Source organism: Microtus ochrogaster, chromosome 19 (genome assembly GCF_000317375.1).
Source record: "Microtus ochrogaster isolate Prairie Vole_2 chromosome 19, MicOch1.0, whole genome shotgun sequence".
Classification (NCBI taxonomy): domain Eukaryota; kingdom Metazoa; phylum Chordata; class Mammalia; order Rodentia; family Cricetidae; genus Microtus; species Microtus ochrogaster.
This window is the reverse complement of record NC_022021.1, coordinates 40,802,388-40,823,413: the sequence shown is the minus strand read 5'-3', so window position 1 is coordinate 40,823,413 and position 21,026 is coordinate 40,802,388. Positions and strand designations below refer to the sequence as shown.

The 21,026-nt window shown below is 37.7% G+C and overlaps 1 long non-coding RNA gene across 2 annotated transcripts in view; it reads left to right on the top strand.

Moving 5' to 3' along the window:
- LOC113457172 overlaps positions 1-21,026 on the top strand; it is a 46,882-nt gene that overhangs the window by 18,925 nt on the left and 6,931 nt on the right. For both annotated transcript variants that reach the window (XR_003377798.1, XR_003377799.1), the window contains exon 2: positions 19,496-19,572. This is a non-coding gene — a long non-coding RNA (uncharacterized LOC113457172). The remainder of the gene's footprint in view (positions 1-19,495; positions 19,573-21,026) is intronic.

Genomic DNA, 21,026 nt, shown 5'->3' with positions numbered 1-21,026 from the left:
TAAAAATAAAGTATAGGAGAAAACATAAAAATATACAGATCAGTGTTGGATATAATATTGATTCATCATTCAGAAATAACTAATTTGAAAGTTTTTTCTTCCAATGTATTTCTCAGCTCTTTTGTTCTTCACATTTCATAGTCTACCACTTATTTATTTATTTTTTGCATTAAAATCAGTATAATAAGTCATTATAAGGTTCCTTTCATTGAAAGCTTAGAAATAATTAGGGCCTCAGAGTTATTGATAAATCAAAACTGTGAGATAGTCCAAAAACTGGCTTGCAGATGGCAGTGCTGTTTAGGGAGTTTTATGGAATCTGGGGAAGGTGCAGCCTTGCTGAAAAAAAGTGATCACCAGGGAGTTAGCTTCAAATGTTTATATTCCACCCCTCTTCCAGTTCTCTGTTTTCTGGGTGCTGAAGAAATGTGATCAGTTAGCTTCCTACTTCAGCCACCTGCTGCTATGCCTCCATCTTTGTTTTCAGACTCTATCTAGAACCATCAGGACAAAATAACTCTTTCTTCTGTACAGTGCTCTAATCTTGGTGTTTTATGACAATAACAGAATAATCGAGATAGAAGTGTGTTAGCCTTTGAAGATGGATGCTAAAGAGAAATTTCACACTAGCTTAGAATTGAGTATAATAAAAGGTTATTTATTTAGGGCTAGACTCACAGATCACAGTCCTCTGCTTGAACAGGGAACAGCAGCTGAATTCAGCAGCAGGAAGAGAGAGGAAGTGCACTTTACATTAGTATTTAGAGTAAAAGAGGTCATGCCCAAGTGGGCTGGTAACTTAAAGGCTACTGCCTGAAGGATTTCCTACAGCCCCTTTCACTTTTGTTTAAATAAGAGACTTCTAAGCCTAATACAATATTATATACAGTAAGAACAAATATCAAGTATAAAAATTAGAATTACAACCAGCATAAACACTATCAAGCAAGAATCATGTGATAAATTTTTCAATAATTATTAATAATAACTAAGAAGTCTAAGTCTTGTATTATAAATAACTTGGCCAAGTCATGAGATAAAAGTAACTATGAGTATCTAGTCTTCAAGCCCATCAAAGACCCCAGAAGAGAAATAATATTACTTGAGTAAGCAGGAAGTACAATCAAGCAGCTTCCAAAATGTGAAACAAATGACAGAGACAACTGACTACCTGGGCAATAACCCAAAGTCTCATTTTGCAATGTTGGAACAACCAACTTTGACTAATACCTAGAGTAACTGAAAGACCATTTTCAGAGGCAGGGCATTTTTCAAAACTGTCTTACCCTGTCTTGGAAGAATTTGACAGTCTTTTTCTTGTATCCTTTTACTGATCAGACATGGTACATTTTGTTAGTGGTTGATGCATGGGCAGTTCCTTGCCCAAAGGCCAGTTTTGGCAAAAAGAAAACAAACTCCAAATAATGTTTGATGAACTAAGACCCTCAAAATGTCACTGTGAACACGTTACCCAACAAAAAGCAGGAAGCAATTTGAAGAGAACTATGCCCAAATTCCCAGATATTGTTTATAAATGTTTGTTTACATTTAAAAGTGAATATGCTATAGAGATGGATACTTTGCATTGGTATGGATCTTGGTTTACTGATATAAATTCAAGGTCAATTTAGTTATATATACATAACATAATGTATATATACATATATAATATGTGATGTAATGTATATATACAAATATATATTTCTGCTCTTGATTGAGGTATTGTGTTTGCCTGTCTTGAAAAACAGAGAAAAAAGAAAAAGAAAGATATTGTGTTTGTGCAGCTCATTTGAAGATGTAATGTATAATTAAGAAATATTGGTTAATAGATAATCGTCTATAATAGTCAAATTGTAGTCATGTTAGTTAGGTTTTTCTAGATATACATAGAGATATGTTTCAGTTAAATGGTATTCTTCAAATCTTTCAAAGACCTTCAAAATATGGCATTTAAGATGTTTTACAAACTTAGGACTTTACATAACACTGAGACACATCTGCTCCTGGCAGCACCAATAACTTCAAGAGGAAAATGGGCATCAAAGAGACTCCTCATGGAGTTTGTTAGCCATTTGGTCAAGAAACTGCTCTTGTCTAGATCGCCTGGTTGGACTTGCAGGACCCACAGAGAAACTGACAGCTGAACTTGCCTAAAGGTGAGGCTGTCTTTTGGGGTTCCTGCTTCATGGAGACATTCTGCAGAACACACAAAAAAAAGTGACTGATAAACTGTCAGTATAGGCAGAACTGTCTTTGAAATTTCCTGCTTTGTGAAAGTCTGCAACATACTATGGGCCTGTAGGCTGAAGATGGATGCCCTAATGTTACAGAAGAACTGTGGGTGATTGTTCAGGAAGCGAGATATCTCTGTCAGTTCTAGAGTTTTAGAAGTTGCTTACAATGCACTTCCTGTTTACTTAGGTAATATATCTTTCTGGAGTCTTTAATGGAGTTGAATAATACATAGTTATAATTATAATTTTCCTTAGTTATGATAAAAGATAAACTAGATATAAATATTGTAACTGTAATTCTTGCTTGATACCTTTTTGTTATATGTATTTTTTTCTGTGTTAAAGTTAAAACCTTTCTATTTATATAAACAAAAAAGCGGTGGCCATTTGGAATTCCCCTCTGTATGCTATGAATACCATTGTTTAATAAAGAAATTGCCTTGAGCCTATAGCAGGTGAGAACATAGGTAGGCAGGGAAAAGAAAACTGAATGCTGGGAGAAAGTAGGTAGAGTCAAAGAGATGTCACACAGATGCTGCTGGGGACAGATGAGGCAGAAAAATGCTGGTAATCCACAGTCATGTGGCGATACACAGATTAATAGAAATGGGTTAAATAAAAATGTAAGAAGCTAGGGCTAATAGGCCAAAAAGGGATTCAATTAATACAGTTTCTGTGTGGTTATTTTGAATCTGGGCAGCTGGGAACAAATGAGCGAGCTCCAACAACAGGCCTGCATTTGAAACCTGAATGTAGGTAAATATCTATAAAGTTTATACAATTACTCTGAGAATTATTCCCACTTAAAACTAAAATTTAAAAACTAGAATCTTTTCAGAATTCAGAGTTTTAATGAAACTAATCTTTCTATGGCATTTAATTTACATCAGGTGGAATATTTAATTATTATTTTATGACACACAAGACCTTCACAGTCATGAGTAGCACCACCAAAGGATTGCAAAAATGAGAGAAAATTATTCTATAGGTAACAGACAACTTATGCTTCACAGAGAACTGGATATTATATACAGTCATACATAAAATATAAATTCAGGGGCTGGAGAATTGGATCAGATATTATCAGCACTTGTTCTTATAGAGAACATGGCTTTGATTCCTATCACCCACATTGTGGGTTCTAACTATCATTAACATCAGCTGTAGGGGATCTGACACACTCTTCTGATCTCCATGGGTACCGGGCATGCATGTGGTACACAGCCACACATGTAGGCAAACACTCATACACATTAAATGATAAACTTAAATTTAAAATTCAAAAAATAATTTTATTTTGTCTTGCTGAATTTCAATGCTCCAACACTAGACGTTCCAGTGACCAAAAAGTGATATAATATATAAATGATGCGAAAATGACTCCTAAGATAAACTCGGAAATAAAAGTATGTTGTGGCTAAGAAATATTTCCTGTTGTGAATATTTATTTCATTGGAAATAATACTAAACACTTCCCACTTTTATAACCTCTTCCCTTCCTCAATTTGATCAGTATTTATTAGGTACTCACTGGGCACAAATACACTAAGGGATAAAGGGCAGGCGTTTCGAGCCTGAGCACCCAGAAAGAGTGATAAATTAAGATTGTTCTTGGCCCTTTGTGAATGTAACAGGGGAGCTTGTTTAAGATGAGAGTCCAGAGAGAGATCTTTAAGAAATGAGGCTTTGAGTTCAATCTGACTGTTCAGTTGTTACTACGAAAAGCATAAAACTGATGGTGGGGTGGAGTTTAGGAAATCTCCTTCAGAGGTTAAAGTACGAGTGCAATTCAGGTAGCACAAACTATTTTAAGCTTAATCCACAAATGGTGAAAATTAGATGTTAGTAAGTCCTATGGAATGTAGAAGGAAATATATCAGAAATAGAACCAAGAATTTCAAATTCTGCCAATGACTATAAAAGACATCCACCTTTCTGTCAGGCATGTGGCACACTCTTTAATCCCAGCACTCAGGCAATAGAGATAAGTAGATCTACAAGTTCACGTAAGCCTGGTCTACATAGTGAATTCCAGGCCAATTAGGGATACAAAGAGCAAACATTATACACTGCTAACTTGAGTGTGTGTTTATATTTGCGATTACTGAAGATAAATCATGTTAGCTTATACAACAATAAGTTGGGCCACCTGGATAACTGAATTACAGGTTATTTCTCTGTGTGTGTATTTGTCATATTAAGAATTTTAAAATATTCTGAACATTTTAAATTCCATGAGAGACCTTTGAACGTTTTTCAAATACCTTTCCACTTCTATTGTTACAGTCAATATTTCCTTTACTTTCAAATGACTAAGATTCGGATTATATCTAAACCATTTTAGATATGTTGCTTATGTAATAACTGAGAGATGTGTAGAAAGCTCTTATTATGTTGATCAGAACTGCAAATGTCTCCATCTTTACCAGTGTTTGCTCTAAAAAAAAAAAAATACTGCCTTCTTTGTTTCTGCTGAGATCCTAAGTTTTGGTTAATCTGAATGAAAAAGATTCTTTTCAGGTTTTAGTAATATGTTATTTAATTATGTAAAACCTTGAGATAACTTTCTTTTTATCTCAACAGCAAATTATATTTATTTCTGTAGCACTTAATTTTTGTCTATTTTTTGTCCCAATATTAATTTTTCAACAATACTAATCTTTTTTTTAATTTTAAAACAATCTTTTCTCATTTTACATATCAATTCTAGTTCCCACTCCCTCCCCTCCTCCCACTCCCTTCACCTTCTCCCCATCCCACCTCCCATCCACTCCTCAGAGAGGATAAATCTTGGAAGTCAACAAAATCGGGCATATTACTTTGAGTTAGAACGAAGGTGCTCCCCACCCATAATCTACGCTGAACAAATTATCCCTTCAAAGAGAATGGGCTTCAAAAAGTCAGTTCAAACACTACGGATAAATTCTGGTCTCACTGCCAGTGGCCCCAAAGATTGCTACAGTCATCCATCTGTCACCCATATTCAGAGGACCTAGTCTGGGCCTGTGCAGGCTCCCCTGCTGTCAGTCCTGAGTCAGTGAGCTCCCAATAGATCATCAGGTCAGTTGTTTCTGTGGGTGTCCCCATTATGGTCTTGACCTCTTTGCTCATATCATCACATCTCTCTCTTTGTATTTGTTCAAATCTTAAAGAAGCAATCCATGTATTCCTTCTGCGGGCTTTTTTAATCTGACGTGAAAATTTTATACTCTTATTCAAAGATGATATCAAAACTCACACGAGGGAGGTACTACTCACTTTGAATGATAAGGCTAACGGTATTTAATATGCAGAGGAACTTCAGGAGTGGTCAGACGCAAAGGCTTGCCGAAATCAAGACAGAAGAACTCTTGTAAGAATGGGATTGAGTAAGTACTAACAGCATCTTTGCTTTGTGCTCACAGAATGGGGAAGTGGCGGTCCATTTTAATAAAACAGTCAGTAAGAGCTGGAGAGGACACTCGCATGAGATTATTTCTGGCAACGAGACTTTGGGATACAAAGTGCTCTGTGAAAACTATCTCACCAGCTAACAAAAGCCTTAAGAAGGAGTCTGACTGTAAAGACTGTGGGGTTCCCTTCCCTTGAATTGTATATCTCTTTGCTTTTTGGGCAGGGTTGATCCTGTGAGGAGGAAGTGGAGTGTGAATGCATATGTGCTAAAAAAACAGATTCAGCAACGCACATTTCTCACTGTTCATGCCTTTTGTTCTGGGTAGTTGCGCGACTTTAACACTATTCTGCGAATTATGATAAAGGCTACACAGTGGTGAACTGACGCTCCAGTGTGCACCCATTTTTTTTCATCATGGACATATTATTACCACAGTCCATTTTTTTAAAATTATCATTTTGCAGGGACTGTTCACTTTTAGAGAAAGGCTCTAAGTGCACACCGGGAGTTGAGCAACACTTATTCTGGAAGAAGTGGATGGTAACATAAGTGACACATCATTTTATAAAATAAAGTAATGAAGCATCTGAGCAGTTTGAGCGTTTGCTATAAAATTTGCAGCCCTGTAAGAAAACAGAGCACAGAGTATGATTAAGGAAGCTGGGTAAACATCCTGATGGGTGGGAACCATCGGACATATTAATCTATCTGCCTCCTAGCTACCTTTCCATTTATCTGGTCTACCTTGACAGTCATTAGTGGTGGTTGCTTGTTAATATTGCAAGTCAGATTTCATGCTCAACAGTTGCTACAATGCCAAATTATAAACCGCACCGATTATAACCAGATAAATGCTACTCAGAAAATTTCCACAGTCATAAATTAGGCAAGGGTCTAAAATGTAGCGTTTGTTTAAACAGGTCCTGAGTGCATAACACTGACAGCAGCAGCAGCTTAGAGGCTTTGCTTTCTGGATCGCTCTGTGTGTGTACCTGTTGGCCACATTTTTTTTGCTATCAGATGCTGTTGCCAGGGCAACTGCCTCCTTTGTACAGGCTTAGGGTAGCTGCTTCTTTTTGGAAATGGACTCTGGGCTGGTGGCCAGAATTCTGGTTCTTAAATTCAGCGCTCTGGCTTGGCATAATTAACCATTTAAGTGGTCTGAGAAAAAAAATACAAACTGCAAAGGCTTCTTGAGATTTTCATTTCTCAAAGGGAATTAAGGGCAATTGTAATAGAAAAATATATTGTCTTTTGCCGTGACATATACTGTGTTGACTATTTATTCAGTAATCTAAAGGGGAAGAAAGCATTATTGATGTTTCCAAAAACAATTCATAGAGGTTAAAGTTTAAGTCTCATTCCCTTATTCTAAGGGAACTCACCACACAGGGAAAATCAATTCCCACTAGTAGAAGACAAGAGAATCGTAATACATTCTGTAGTTCTCTTATATAGCAGAATTTACTGTTAAAAAAGAAACAGGTATCCTAGCTCACTCTCATTAAAATCATCCACACAACCCACTTTCCTTTATTGTTTTTTTTTTCTGTCTTTATTTCACTTACTTGTGCTCATACTAGGATTTAAAATTGAGAAGACACTGTGCACCTTCTATTCTTCGTTTTGGTATTTACTACACATTTGTTTATGAATCCATTTCTTTCATGTTTGAGTTTCAATGGTTATTTTAATGAAAAGATAAATTGTTCATATTTTCATGGGGTCAGGATGTGAGATCAGTTTCCTGTACCTGCTTCTGTCCTTTCTGCCATGCAGAAATTTGTACCTTTATCTATGTTAGAATTCTTCAATAAAATTAAAGTCTTGCTTCCTGGAGATCTTGGCTGTAGACTTGTGCCTTTAAGAGACTTATTTGGAGGGCAGTTCTGAGAGCCCATATGACCTGTTCTTTGGGTTCATAGGGATGCAAACACCAGGACATTCTTTTTCTAAAGCTTTATATCGGATGCCTAAGCACAAGTGTAATCACGGAAGCCACCCCCTTCCTAAGCACATTATCAAACGCCCTAGAATGGCTTGAGAACTTCCCTATGTGTATTGGTTACCTTTCTTGTTACTGAGATAACATACTGGCAGCAAATTGAGTAAGGATTTATTTAAATCAGTCTGGGAGCGGGGAGTCGATTCCTTATTTCAGTAAACGCATGGTGGCGAGGGCTAAATCCATGGTAGCTGGAGTTTGTAGCAAGGCAAGCTACATGTTGACTTGCCATGAAGCAGGGAACTTGTGGCTATAACCCCTAAACCTGGCATCTTGGCTCCATGTCTGCCAGCTAGACTGTCCACAAAGCTCCCAACTTTTCAAAACAGTGTCATCAGGTGCGGACAAAGGATTCATATATTCATATACTCCTGAGCCTGGGCAGGTACATTTCTCATCTAAATTATAACAGGTCTGTCCAAAATGTTTTAAAGATGACTTTGTGGGCAGGTCAGGAGCTGTTCGTTTACAATCTGTCCCTTCCTTTTTCCATGGGTTTACAGTTTTCATATCTAGCCCTCTCTCCAATCAGTTTTTTTTTTTTATCATATGTCCCCCCTTCTCCTCCTGACTCCAATAAATCCTATTTCTTTTTTGTTTTTTGGGTTTTCGAGACAGGATTTCTCTGTAGCTTTGATGCCTGTTCCAGAACTAGCTCTTGTAGACCAGGCTGGCCTCAAACTCACAGAGATCCGCCTGCTTCTGCCTCCCGAGGGCTGGGATTAAAGGTGTGCGCCACCACCGCCTGGCCTTTAGCCTATTTCTTAAACTTAAACTAACACAGCAAATATTTCCTTTCCTAGGCTCGCTGTACTCAGCACAGCTGTTCCTCTAATATGTATGTGGTGCTTTGCAAACATTTCTCTGCTGGGTTCTGGCTTCTCAGTGCACCTCTTTAGCAAGGTAGCCATGGAGAACAACCATTGTTTCATGAGTGTCTGGATGTTACACAGCTGCAATTCCTCTCTATTCCTGTATGTGGAGCGCTCCATTTCCTGAATGTACTTCAGGATGACGGTAACATTCAGGGAAGTCTTGTCACTCTTCTGATTTACACTGAACATGTGGGAAGCCAAACAAAGAATGCAAATTCAAATACAATTTAAGGACGTGTCAGCATTCTTTCTCAAGACCTTTCTAATTTGAAAACATTGGGGCGTTCCCGCTTGTACTATATAATTCCTCCTCTTTTCTTCTGCATAAACAATTAACAATATAGGCATAGCTATTCACATCTGTCTCAGGTTTATTTCCCTTGAGCAATTCATGACATTCATATAACCACTCATTATAGCAATCATTCCTAGTACTTCTTGCCACTTTGGAATTTCATAAGAATGATACAATATTTATATCAGCTCTAATGATAAAAATGAATGGTCATAGCTGAGGAAAATTCACAAGCAATAAGTGTTTGGATTAATCAATCATTACATTTGAAAAGGTCATTAACTCAATTGTAAATTCACAAAATTATATTTCTCTATTCTCCATATGAGCAATTTGCTAATGTATTACGAAATAAAGAGAATACACCTGAAAATATTTCCTTCTGCTACTGAGTGGTAGTAACAAAATATGAAGCGCTTTTACCTTATGTGGATGTTTAATAGTTATTAGCTTCTATTAGAGCATAAAATTGAAACTCGTCAACAAGGTTCAGATTTGGTGCTAGCGTGTGTATATAGCAAGAATGGAGTACTTTATGAGGAAGTCAAACTAACAGGCTTTATCTCGATGCTGCTGGCCACTTACAATATTTCAGTCCATTGTTTAGAAAACATTGAATTTGTGTTATATGATTCTCTATTCCATTGTCTTTCAATGGTCTTTGAGATTTTGTAGGATGCGTTATTCACAAAGGACTTTGGAATATGATACTTGGCCTTTTGGAAAATACTGGTTCAGTGGGTGGTGAACACCTTCTCATGTTGTCTGTTCCCTCACAGGGTATGAGAACCCACTCATGGACCCATCACTAGTCTAGCCAGAAGAAAAGTACCGGAAAATGTCAAACATACATTATTGGATACCAAATTTTCTAGAAAAAAAATAAATTTTTCTTAGTAAGTTCTACCATTGACAACAAACACTGCTGATAGATTTCTTTGATGTCATCAATGCATGTTTTATTTCTCTTCTGCTAAGTGCACAGTATTTAAGCCCTGGGTTAAGCATGTTTGCCTTTGTAACATAAGGAAATGACTTCCCAGAGCTTTGGACCCTTTTCATTCCCTGTGATCTTGCCTGACTGGTTGAGTACCTGTGTCCCCCTCACCTCTCAGCATTTGGTATCGCTACTCTTATTCACTTGGGCATTTTAGTAGAGGTGTAGAAGAATTGTCTTAAAGTTTTAATTTTCCTTTTACATATCACTGAAAAAATAGCTTTCTATGTGACTATTTTTGAAGTCACTGCTCAGATAGCTTATTTAAATAGACTTTTGTTATCTATTAAATTGTAGGTTACCTTTTGTATTCTGGATACATTTTTCTGGATACAAGTCTTCCATCTTGTGCACTGTCTCTCACAATACTTTTGGGCTTTTCCAGATAATTATGTTTTCTGAGTTTGTGCAGAGCAGTAGGGTATAGTAGGGTCACTTATACTAGCCTTAATTTTGTGGTCCTCTGCTTCAGTTTCCTGAACACTGAGAAAAAAAAGCATGTGCCACTTTGTCTAACTTTTAAAAGCACTTTTTAAAATACAAAGTTTTAAAAGTAGACACTAGTTTGTCAACGTCTGTACTCATACATTTGTGCTAAATGCTTTCCTCAGTATTGTCTTAAGAAGGTTTCAGTGTGTGTGCATGCATGTTTAGGGAATGCATCTGCATGTTTGTGTTGTATGTGCACAAGCATCAGTGTGCATGGGAAGGCCCAAGTAGATGTTTGGTATCCACTATTATCATTTTCCATGGTATCGTTTTTCAACGGGTCTTTCACTAGACCTGCCTGTCGGTGATTGACTAAACTTCTTGGACAATGCCTTCTAGTGATCCATTTATCTCCAGTTCCCAGCACTGGGGCTAGAGGGCAGACAACCATTCCTTAATATTTTATACATAGACCATCATATTTACATGGTAGGGACTTTACAACGGAACCACCATCCCAGACCTTTGCCTGTGTTTTATTCTAGAAAAATTGCAAGTTTTAAGTTTTATTCTTAAAGTTATGATATACTCAGAGTTAAGTTTTATGTATGCTGCATGAAATAAGGGTTGAAGTTATATTTTCTCTGCATTAATCTACTTTTTTTTCTGGAGCAGAAACCAGAAAGTTAAGAGGCCATGGGGAGGGGTTAGAGAGAGAGCTCTCCAGAGGAAGGCAGGAGCACACAGGTGCTCTGACGAAGGAACTGGGAAACATGGAGCAGGAACATTATCTGTAAAGGCAGAAGTGGTGAAAGTGATACTGAGGGAGAAGAGAGGTTGAAAAAGCCATAAAGAAACATATTTTATGTTTACATAAAATTGCATATAATATATGTAAATGCAGTATATTAATATAAAATAACTAGATGAGGTATGCCACTTGAGGCATAGATTATATAACAAAATCTCCACTGCCAAGCATGGGGGAACTATCTTCGACTTGTTCTTCAAGGGCATCCGAGAGACTCTGAAAAAAAATGTAGGCTATTCCAACGCCCTTGGTTGAATTCCAGAACTTGAAGTTGAAACCCTATTGCTGAAGACACATTACACTTCAGACATAGGATTTGGTGGAACCAAGCTGAACTCAAAACAGACATGGAACAGAGGACCAGCTTTCATAGTACAGGAAGGGGCTTTGAAAGTTCTAATGGGAGAAAAGCAGCTAAAAGTCCTACCTGACTGTGATGTCTAAGAACCACAGCCATGGCCAACACAGCAGGTATTCCCAAGATAAGCTCACACCACTTGCTACTTCAGTTACAGGGTATCTGATCCACTTCTTTTTTTTTTTTTTTTTTTTTTTTTTTGAGACAGGGTTTCTTTGTAACTTTGGGGCCTATCCTGAAACTAGCTCTTGTAGACCAGGCTGGCCTCGAACTCACAGAGATCCACCTGCCTCTACCTCCCGAGTACTGGGACTAAAGGCTTGCGCCACTGATACACTCTTCTGGCCTTAGTAGACCCTACACTCACAAGGGCAAACCCCTTACATTGACATGCATGAGTATACAAAATTAAAACTAACAAAATAAAACTTGAAAAAGAATTTATGTCACCTGTGTTCTTTTTAATTATATTTTTGTGTTGCAAGAGTATAAGTTTCCATATAAATTTTTGTAACTCTTTGATTAAGCCTTCCTGCACTCCCCTCATTACCCTGTATACTACCAGTTTCCATGTTTTAATCTTAGCTCCTTTAATATTCCCCACTTTCTACTTTTATTTTACCTATATTTCACTCTCTTCATTTCCATAATGAGTCTGTCCCCAATTACCTGGTTTCCACATTTGCTCCATGTTAAACATTAAAATAAGACACTCAAGCTAGGACCCTCCTGAGAGAGAGAGCAAGCAGCATTTATTTATCTGAGCCAGGGGAACCTCACTCAGTATAATCTTTCCCCGTCGTCCATTTATCTGCAAATTTCATTATATCATTCTTATTTATAGCCAAGTAACATTCCGCTTTGCATGTGTAATAGTTTTTCATTATCTATTTGTCAGTGGATAGGCATCTAGGCTGGCACCTTTTCCTAGCTACTGTGAATGTAGAAGTCAGTGCTCAGCCATAGATAAATCATCTATAACAACTTCTCTCAATCTAGGGCTCAGGAAATATTATACAGCAGTGGGTGAGAAGAAGGCAAGAGCTGGGTGATGGAGAGGAGGGCTGTGAAATCCTGTCTTCTGCACATGCCCTGGAAGATCCACAAATCATCCCAACCCACTACAGCTGCCTACACAAGGCATAGGCAAGACAAAGCCAGTTATAATTCCAGCATGGATAGGGAAGGGGTCCTGAGACCCCAGCCATAGCTAAGGAACTACCAAGAGTTGGCTGTGGAGGGAGAGGTAGTCATTTTTTTTTATTTGACATGGGGCAGGTAGTTGGTGGCCCATACCCCAATACGTGACTCCATAACCATTTGCACATGGGCATCACTAATTGAAATCAATGAGCTATTAATAACAAAAATAATGATAGAAAATCAAGAGGGGTTGGAGGAAGCTAGTAATAGGTGATAAAATACATGATATATATATATATATATGCACAAAAATTTCAAGGAATAAATAACATTATTTAAAAGAAAAATAAAATTGGAGCTATTAGTTCAAGATACTTAAGGATGGCCATCCACATATACAATGTCATTATTGTACAAAAGTCATCTTTGAAATACTTTACTTATTTAATTTACTTATACATTTAAACATTATATATATATATGTATATATATATATATATATATATATATATATATATATATATATATATATATATATTTCTGCTCTGTATATGAATGGCTTGGTTTCAAATATTAAAATCAAGAGTTTATTACCACATGTGTGATGAGGATAATACTGGCTTGACTCACATAGCATACAACGTAATTTACACTTTTGTATATTATATCAGGGGGCAAAAGGAACTTGCAGGTGTGGTGCAAGTTAAGAGGTATGGGAAGGGAGATTACGCTGCAGGATCGGGTTGGGACTAAGTCTAATTCCGTGAACCCTTTAGAACAGAGAAACATTCTTGGCTAAGGTCAGGCAAGTGTGACAGGCCAGAGAGCTGTGACCTTTCTGTGAAAGGAAGACTGTGGGGGGCCTCTGAAGCAGGAACAAAACACTGTTATTAGTGCCCCGAGGATGTTGGCTTCAGATCTGCCTGTCAAAACTCAGGCCTACAAGAGTGTAAGGGGATCCATCTGTACTCTTCAAGTCAATGGATTTATGGTCCTGCAACAATACCAGAATTAAAGGAAATCATTCCTGAAGGAAGTGTGCCTGCCTGCAGGTTTTTACTTTTTGTCTTTTCTAAGAAAGAAAGAACAAATATCAAACTTAGGTAAAATGTCGATCTCATAAAATCCAGTAAGACATGTATGTTCCTGCTGAAATTTATGGAAGACTTTGTGTGCCTTTTTCATCATTGTTTTTAAATATGGCTGACAAATTAAAACTATAGTTGTGTTTCCTTCCTGGGTATGTTATGTACTTAAACTGAATTTTCCCCATGATTATAGGGCTTTTTAAATTTTCAAATTTCTCTTTTGTGATTTTAGTAAGCTTAATAAATGCTTATCTTATTTAAAACCTTGAGTTAAACGTTATTTCTAATGTATGTTTTATGACTTTTTAAACTGTATGTAGGATTTAGCACAAAACACCCTTTTTTTGGTCTTTGAATGTTTTAATTGTAGTCTTTTGCTTTCCTTGTGTTGTTGAGGATTGGTTTGTGCCAAGCTAATACCCATACAATTAAAATACCACCATTTAGATTTGACTTTTTTAAATTTTATTTTTTCAGAAGTTTTAAAATTGATTCTTCAGTTTTTCAGGTGTCTATGCTCCCACTTTCTTAGGTGATCACTGCGTTCTTCTTTGTAGACATTGTAGAATTAACCTGTTTGCTTTTGTCTTAGAATGGAACCAGAGGCCACTCACTTCAGAACCTTTGAAAACTAAGATAACACTTCACGTTTAGCAGTGTGAGCACTGGTAGCCAAGGAGTGCTCTCTGCTCAATGTCTGTCTCCATCTCCAACAACTGAGCTGTTTTGTGATTAGCATTTGAGTTCAAATCATTTGTGTCCTCATCCCACCAGGCCGAGTATTTAGATGGCTAACATCAATATTGGCCACAATTTTCAGGAACTGCTTAAAGCCCTACATTGTTTGTTTTTGTTTTAAATTTATCTTTTCTGTCATCAAAGAACATGTTCTATATAATTTCTATTCTTTAATGGTTTGAAGGCTGCTGCTCAATGGAAGATGCATTTTGTGATATTTTCTGCTCACTTGTGCAGACCACAGAACACTTGTACCATAGGATATCGATTTTTAGTAGTATGAGTTTTATCACAAAACAGATGTGAATATTCTACACGTTCTGATTTGATACATACCTGTTATCGTTGAGAAATAATTAGTAAAATAAATAGAGTGTGCGTGTGTCCACTTTTCAGTTGTTTCGTGTTTTAGCAGTCGGTCGTCTCTGTTAACAAAGCAGAAAGTTTTAGAACTCTCGCCTTTTGGATGAAATTTTTTATTGTGGGTGTGCTTTATTTTTTTCATTGTCATTTCCTCTCATGACATCTTTTCCTTGGGTTGGCAGTTGACACTCTAGCTCCTGAGCGGTCCAACAGTTCTCATCTGCCTTTTTGCTTTTCTATTTTTGATGCAGGGTTTCTCACTGTGTAGTCTAAACTGATTGCAAACTCATTACGGCCCGTCTCAGACCACAGGTGTGCACCACCTTGCCTGGCTCCCATCAGTTGCTGTTTAACCAATTGGTTGCTTTATATTAGAGTGATATACAGAAAGAACTTACTAATTGATGTTTCCAGAGAGCTTATAGTTACTCATTGTTTGTAATTTGCTCTTAAAAAACTCTGTAATTTGAAACATCAATGAGCTTTGTAGCTTTGTTTTCCCCGCGGTGCTTTACAGTTGACTCGTGTTTCTAGAAACTCTTTAATTCATGTCTGTCTGAAAATATTAGCTTGCCATTTCAGAAGGATGGTTTCTTAACTAAAGAACTGAGTTAATAAGCATTTTCTCCTCATCAGTGCTTTAAAACTGACTTTCATTGCATCAGCCTCTCTTTTCTTCTGTGTGGTCCATGACCTTTCTCAAGAGGCTGACTGAACCACCTTTCTCTTTGTTAGTTATATGCATCTGTTTGATTTATAGTCTTCACCCTATTTGGGGCTAGCTCACTTACTTTATCCTTTCCTCATTTGAGGAAATGCTATACACATTATTTTTCAAGGTATTAAGAATGTTCTCTATTTTCTTCCTTCGTTCTCAGTTTCAGTATTGTTCTCCAAATCATCAAGGATGCACTAATTTTTTCTTCCACTGCCGCAGTGTTGTAGATTGGATCCTTGTGCTTTCTGACCATAAATAATTTCCTCTGCCCCATTAAACCCAATTCTACAGGAAAGCATGGCTTTACATTTCTCATCTTAGATAGCATAGTTTTCAACCTTCAAAGATAAATTTTCTCTATTTTGAGTTTTTCATTCTTCTTAGCTTTATTTCTTCTTTAATACTTCAGGAAATCACAAAGTCCTTCAATTCTTGCCCCACAATGCTAAGTTCAGTTTCCCTTCTGGCTCAGCTTCTATATACCAAATTTTTCTCTCTCTGGGGCACATGTCTCTTCCTCTTGTCATACATAGTCATTGTTTACTGGAAACAGAATAACTTAAACATTGTGTTGCTGGATCCAGTTTGTACTCATGTTTTAAAGACTCGTGCATCTTTGTCTTGGCAGAGAATTAAGTTGCAACAAGTCAGGATAATCCTTTTGAAATTGGTTTATAAATTTTATTAATACGGATCTGAATTAGCCTTTTGCTGTGAGCAAGCTTTAATTCAGGGCTTGTGTCACATCTATGCTAGATGCTTCTCCGTATTTTCAGCATAGCCCTCAGGGTGATCAGCAAACATATCTCTGTCTGGCCTATTGGGACTCAATCATACCTCAGGCTAATGTGAGTTTTTACAATATCAGGCATTCCTTTGCTCCCATGTCTTCATTCTATGAATGCATATCTTAGTAGTCAGCAACATTAGTCAGCGATGTATTTTCAGGAATCTGATGTATGTTCTTGGAGGTCACATTTCCCTCTCTTTAGCAAGCCACTGACTGGGACTATCTTTTTTTTGTGTGTCACAGCAATATTTATTTACTTTTTTAACTTTTTTTTTATTGAGAAAAGGAGAAAAAAAAAACAAGTTTCCACCTCCTCCCAGCCTCCCATTTCCCTCCCCCTCCTCCCACCCTTCTCCCCCTCTATCTTTTATTCAAAGCCTATACTCTTTCTTTTCAAACATGTTTGTCCAATTTCCTTGAATTAAAAGGAAAAGTTGCTCTTCAATGCCCCCAGTACAGAACTAGTCCTCAAAGAAGGAATTGCTTCTTGAATTTTTGTGTCCAAAGGCAGTGTTTCTCTTCTTGAGAAGTTAAATTTCATCAAGTTCTGTTTCTATATAATAAAGTAGAATTTTTCTTCCCAAAGAACTGTCAGGGATTATCAATATTTTTTAAATCTGTAGGCTTTAGCTCCACCGCGTAGGACTGCTTTCTTTCCTTTAATTCTTTTCACATGACAGCTGTTTAAAATTTGAAGAAAGTATATTTTCTTCACCAGAAAAATATTTTTTAAACCCTTCATAATCTTGAGCACTTTCAGATATTATTAGATTAGCACTGTTTTTACTACAGTATGTAGTTCAAGGGAAAGAGCAGTATTCTGCCAGAATCCTGTACAAACAACTTACTTTGTAGTACCAAGCCACCATTACTCCATACTTCCTGCACTCTCATTAATAAGCAATCACAGAGCATATGGAGCTTAAACCCACACATATTATTTTTCTTATTTTTATTTTTAAAACAATCTTATTTAACATACCAATCCCAGTTCCCTCTCCCTCCCATCCTCCCACTCCTACCTCTCCTCCTCCCCAAACCCCCATTCACTCCACTGAGAAGTGACCCATGGGGACTCAACCAAGTCTGTCTCATCACTTGAGACAGGACCAAGGCCCTCCCCACTGTATCTAGGCTGATATCACTTTTAACCTGAATCTTTCTTAAAAATGCTGGGATGTAAGATCACAGGGTTTTAGATGAGAGATTTGTGAAAAGACACCTGATGTATTCATGTTAATTTTTGTTCTTTTATAAATTTTTCATTAAAATTATTTAGGCATGTGCATGGCACCTCTCTCTCTCTCTCTCTCTCTCTCTCTCTCTCTCTCTCTCTCTTTCTCCCTCTCTCTGTGTGTGTGTGTGTGTGTGTGTATGTGTGTGTTGTTTGTACCACAGTGCTTCTGTGGAGGTCCGATACAACTGTGGGAGTTAATCTTCTCCTTGTACCATGTGGGTCACAGTCATCAGACTTGGTGGCAAACACCTTTACCCCCTGGGCTGCATTGCTGGCCCCTGTAGTTCTGTCATTCTTCTCCTTAGAAATTCTTTGCCTCCTTATTTTAGCAGAGCACAAGTTCTTGGCGGAGCAAATCCACTTCTACTCATTGTTCCTCCCGACTTCTCTCAGTTTTTCTCTACTCATCTGTTGAGTCCCTCACACACTGGCTTGGTTGAATTTCTATTCTTTTCTTTTTCTCTCATGAATTTCCTCTGACCACTTTCCCCTTCCTCCAATCTTCCCAGGCAAGCTTGCCCCACTATCTCTCCTCTCCCCAGATCCACTCCTTCCCAAGAGAGAGAGAGAGAGAGAGAGAGAGAGAGAGAGAGAGAGAGAGAGAGAGCGAGAGCCTCCAGAGGATATCAACAGAGCACAGCATAATAGGTTACAATAAGACTAGGCACAAACACTCACATCTAGACTGGATGAGGCAACCCAGGAGGAGGAAAAGTTACCCAAGAACAGTAAAACTTCTATAATATTCTTCTGGTTTCTCTTTTTAACATGGTCTTAGTTAGTATATATCCTTTAAAAACCATTGCCAATTGACCAAGGAAGAACTAAGTCCTCTGAAAGCACCAAGGTTGAGTCTGATGTTCGTCTCTTGCTGAAGAACAGAAATTGAGTAATTTCTGTCTCACTAAGCACAATTCATCATAATGTCCAATGTACTTACTTGTTTATCTAGAATTTTGACTCATATAATTTATCTTTTTAATTCTGAAATATTTAGTAAAATATTTTGAGGATAGCATAGATGAAATAAATGCTTATTAATGAGGGAATGAGTTTTACAAATTAGGAAATTAAATTTTGGAAGTTATATGTTTTCTTTTATGAATTTCTTTTTAATTATTCCTTTTTTGAGAATGCAGTATAGTTTGATAACTTCCCCTTCTATTTCCTTCATCTGAATCCTCCCACATCCTTCCTTGGTCCTTTCAAATTCATGACCTCTATTTTCACTAGTTGTTTTCATATACATATGTATAAATGAAGAGCCAAAATGTTTTGTTTTGGAAAACTTGGTTTTAGTTTTTGTCTGTTAGATGGAGAAAGTGTTCATGTAAATATCCTTTTCAGGTGAAGACCAATTCCTTAGAAATTAGTATTAGACAAAAGTTAATAAATTACAATTTCTTAGGATATGCAGTCTCTGGGAGACAAAAGAAGGGAAATGGGGCAGTGAGGTAGGAACTAAAACATCACACATGCTGAGTTGGCCATCGTTTGTAACCAATGACAATAATGGTTCAATTTGGCAGCACTGTTTCTGGACAGCCTGGACTATTCTCAAGCAAGGCCTGGAGAAAACTAACTGGGATCTATATATCTTTCCAGCCTGAATCATTTGAGAAGACTTATTTGACTGCTTCTGGATGGAATGAAATACTGTCAGTAGGGTTATAGGATATCCTAAATATCAGATTGAATATATGTGTCTGTCCTTCATAAGAATTTTTAGGTAGTGTAGTTGAGTCCTTGCCCAAGGACTCTACCAATTTGGTTTTTCTCTTCCCAAAGTATTTTGGTGGTTTGAATCAAAATGACCCTTAGAGGCTCATATATATGCCTGTTTAACCTCCAGTTGATGAAATGTTTGGAAGGATTAGGAGGTATGGAGGTATGTTCTTCTTGGAGAAGGTGTGCCACTGGGGGTGGGCTTTGAGGTTTTAAAAGCCCTTGCTAATGCCTAGTCTCTCTCTCTCTCTCTCTCTCTCTCTCTCTCTCTCTCTCTCTCCTGCTTGTAAATTAGGATGTGAAACTCTCATCTTCTGTTCCTGTGTGCCTCTATGCTCCCCACCACGATAGTCATAGACTAACTATGAAAAGGTAAGCAAACTCCCACCTAAATGCTTTCTTTTATAAGAGCTGCCTTGGTCATGGTGGCTCTTCACAGCAATAGAACAGTAACTGAGACAAGCAAAATCTCATGGCATTGTCAGAAGTTCTCTTCTGTTCATGTGTGGTTGAGTCTCACATCATTACCTACCAACTTCTACTGCTCAGAGATACTGTAGATTATTTCATAGTCAGAAAACAAAAACCACATGTATAGTGCTCTAAGTGAGCCCTTTTCATTTCTTTGTCAGTGTTCCATGTTTAGGAGTTCTGTACACATTCTGAGGCTTTTCTATTGTATGTGTGGTGTAACTGTTACTGTTTTGTGACTAGCTTTCTTGACGTTTACTCTTTTCAACCTTCTTTCTTGTTTCTTCTTTCCTCACCTTTTTAGTTTTATAAATGTTCTTATCTTGTTGTAATTACAAACACTAGATAATGACTAGTCTATGATTTAACATTGAGCAAATTTTCACATTATCACTACAAAGATAGGTTAGATCTTACAAATAACATTGAGTCTTATGTGGGATTCTCCTCTGTATGCTTCCTTTTCATTTAGACAGAAAAGGAGAGGTAATGTGGGATTCCCCTCTGTATGCTGTGAATACCACTGGTTAATAAAGAAACTGTTTTGAGTCTATAGCAAGGCAGAACAGAGGTAGGTGAGAGAAACTAAACTGTTGTAATCGGAGTGGCGGGGCTGCGTCCCCAGCACCCCGCTGCCCGCAAGGCTAACTTTACCTGAAATAATTACACGGACACTGTATTCATTTAAACACTGCTTGGCTCTTTAGCTCTAGCCCTTTTCTTGGCTAACTCTGGCACCTGGACTAACCCATTTCCAATCATGTGTGCCGCACCCCAAGGTGCGCTTACCGGGAAGATTCTAGCCTATGTCCATTCTGGGTCGGAGCTTCATCGTGTGTGCCTCAGAGAGCAGAGCTCTCGCATCTGCCCACAAGAGTGGAGCATCGTGTCTCTCTGAGGCCTCTGCCCCCGAGAGGAGAGCTGTGGAGTCTGACCTCACTTCCTCTTCCGCCCAGCATTCTGTTCTGTTTACTCCTCCCACCTGTTTTAACCTATCAGGGCAAGCAGCTTCTTTATTTAATTAACCAACGACCTTCCTCCATCACTAAACTGAATGCTGGCAGAAAGAAGGCAGAGTCAGGAAAAGCCATGGAGCCTCACCAGAGTCAGACACCAGATGGAACCCTGCCAGTGAGCCACTTTCATGTGGCGATAAACAGATGAATAGAAATGGGTTAAATTAAGATGCAAGAGCTATCCAATAAGAAGCTAGAGCTAATGGGCCAAGCAGTGATTTAATTAATACAGTTTCTGAGTGGTTATTTCAGTTTTGAGCTGCCAAACAGTCAGGAACAAGCAGGAGGCCTCCTACTACATGAGTCTGTTGTCATTCTTTAAATGTTCAGGAATGCTGT